General features: G+C 39.2%; 2 protein-coding genes and 1 long non-coding RNA gene across 8 annotated transcripts in view; 2 read left to right on the top strand and 1 right to left on the bottom strand.

The window, feature by feature from the left end:
* Window positions 1–2,500, bottom strand: part of LOC122267172 (uncharacterized) — a 258,393-nt gene that overhangs the window by 162,862 nt on the left and 93,031 nt on the right. The window lies entirely within an intron of this gene.
* Window positions 1–2,500, top strand: part of LOC122254767 (uncharacterized) — a 74,432-nt gene that overhangs the window by 10,687 nt on the left and 61,245 nt on the right. The window lies entirely within an intron of this gene.
* The window catches only part of LOC147472032 (uncharacterized), a 3,559-nt gene continuing 1,554 nt past the window's right edge, over window positions 496–2,500 (top strand). Inside the window, exons 1-2 of the long non-coding RNA XR_015190855.1 lie at window positions 496–538; window positions 895–1,001. This is a non-coding gene — a long non-coding RNA (uncharacterized LOC147472032). The remainder of the gene's footprint in view (window positions 539–894; window positions 1,002–2,500) is intronic.

The raw sequence follows: 2,500 nt of genomic DNA, 5'->3' as shown, positions 1-2,500 counted from the left end.
TTCTCTTGCTTTTCCAACCCCCCCCCCCCTCTCCACCCCACCCCCGCAGTCTGACGCGCCCAGCTGGCGCTCCGATCCCCTCTCGCACTACGTGCATGAAAGGGGAATCAACCTCCTGGCCAAAGGAAACCTAGATATAAACCGAGGAGACGGAGAACCACAAGGAAGAGGACCTCGCGATGGCCAGCAGAGAGGCCAGGGTGAGAGGAAGAGAAGGATCGAGACGGAGCAGCGGAGGAACCAGGGCGCCGACGTGAGGGCCGAAGGAGTGAATGTCCGTGAGTTCGATTCCCTTGTTTTTGTCCTTAAAGAAAGAGAGAGAGAGAGAGAGGAACCAGGGCGTGGACGCGAGGGCCGAAGGAGTGAATGTCCGTGAGTTCGATTCCCTTGTTTTTGTCCTTAAAGAAAGAGAGAGAGAGAGAGAGAGAGAGAGAGAGAGAGAGAGAGAGAGAGAGAGAGAGAGAGAGAGAGAGAGAGAGAGAGAGAGAGAGAGAGAGGAACCAGGGCGCCGACGTGAGGGCCGAAGGAGTGAATGTCCGTGAGTTCAATTCCCTTGTTTTTGTCCTTAAAGAAAGAGAGAGAGAGAGAGAGAGAGAGAGAGAGAGAAAGAAGAAAAGGAAAAGAAGGAAAATGGTCGTGGAGGAAGGAATGGTATTGTGTTACTTTAGTTTGATATTAATTCTTTATTTTTGTTGTTGTTTTCATGGATTAATGAAGAAGACGATTGAAATAATAATAATGATAACAATGATAATAATAATAACGTTATGATATCGATGATAAAAAACGGAATATGATAATATAAATATAAACGACAATAGCAACGAAAACCCATAATCATAAGATGACGATAAACTAGAGTACAAACAAACAAACACATACTAACACCCACAGTGATGCATGACGTGTGCGGAGGCAAACTCGTCTTGGATTACGAGGAATCTGCCATAATTTACAGCAACAACGACCAGCAACTTCAGTCATGCTCGATGAAAGTCAAGGTTAGTCTAACAGAACTAAAAGGAAAAAATAATATATATTCTGCCCCTTAGTTTAGTTGTCAGAGAAGTTGTGGTCATGAGTTAATGTTGATTCGCACCACAAGAATGCATCGATAGGCCTACATTCGGGGCGAAAGAAAGAAAACGTGTAACAATTGCAAATCGAGTTTACACAGGGCGGCGCCGTTATCTTTATCAAAACCCTATATCTCTCCTTTACATCAGTTCCTCAGCAACAGCCTTGCACTTAACCATCGACATTTGGCACACGCACTGTATCATGTGGTTATTTTTTTTATTTTTTATTTTTTTATAGTTTCAAGAGGCACCAGGGAGAGACAAACAAGTTTTGATTATCATCACTATTCTTGTTGCTATTAATGTTATTAGCATTATTGTTATCGGAATTATCATTATTACATTACTACTACTACTATTACTATTACTATTACTACCACCACCACTACTAATACTACTATTTCAACTACTAATTCCTAATACTACTATCACTACTACTACTATTACTGCAACTACTATTACTACTATTACTACTACTACTACTACTACTAACGGTGACGTCAGAAAGTACTATTTTGGTCATTGGTGACATAGACCTTTTGGAGCTATCTATATGCAATAATAATAATTGGGGCAAGAACAATATAAATAATAAAGATGAAGCTGATGATAATAATGATGATAATAATAATAGATATAATAATAATAATGCACAACCGTTGAGGACAGAGCATATATACATAACTCCCTATATCATCTGGTTCAGATTAGGTTTGTCTCTGCTCATTTTGCCCCTCCAGTTTTGGTCCATTTGTTATTCCAGGAACCTGTGCTTCTAGGAACTGTGTACTCTTGTAGTTTACACACTATTAAATGGAAAGAAGTATTGGCTAAACATCAACATCCAATGGAAAATAAATAATTGCATTTTATCATCATAAAGATCATCATTATGAAAAGTCCTTAAGACTTATAATCTTCATTTGGATATTTATATCTACGTTTCTATCAAGAATAGATAATGTACCTTATTCTTCTTCTGGATACTGAACCTTGATAAGGTTAAAAAGACACAGATACGTCAAAAGACACAGGTTCAAGAGTCTTAAATAGTGTTCATTACCCACTTGTTCCTCGTCACTTATCGCTTACTAAGTTGCTTCCACTTTTAACTGGAAGTGTAACGGGGATGGGGACTGAGGGTACCTTTTGTGCGGAATGTCATTGTCAAGTATTATTAAAACAGCTGTTAGTTAAAATAGGCCTGCACGATATAACCGATCCTCTGCGCAGAAAATAAAATCCAAACTTGTTATCCTCTGTAGAGACTTTAAGGGTCAAAAAGACAACAACATTGGAATGAAGAATGAAGATATTGAAAGGATAAAGCCAGAGACAGGGATGTAGCTGAAGAAGGAAAGTGGGACTGAATGGCAGGTGATGGAAGATGTATGGGTGTCTTATATATATATATATATATA

Source organism: Penaeus japonicus, unplaced genomic scaffold (assembly GCF_977035675.1).
Source record: "Penaeus japonicus unplaced genomic scaffold, GWHDUDI00000001_assembly GWHDUDI00000004, whole genome shotgun sequence".
Classification (NCBI taxonomy): Eukaryota; Metazoa; Arthropoda; class Malacostraca; order Decapoda; family Penaeidae; genus Penaeus; species Penaeus japonicus.
The sequence above is the reverse complement of the archived record's forward strand: the minus strand, read 5'-3'. Positions and strand labels throughout refer to the sequence as shown.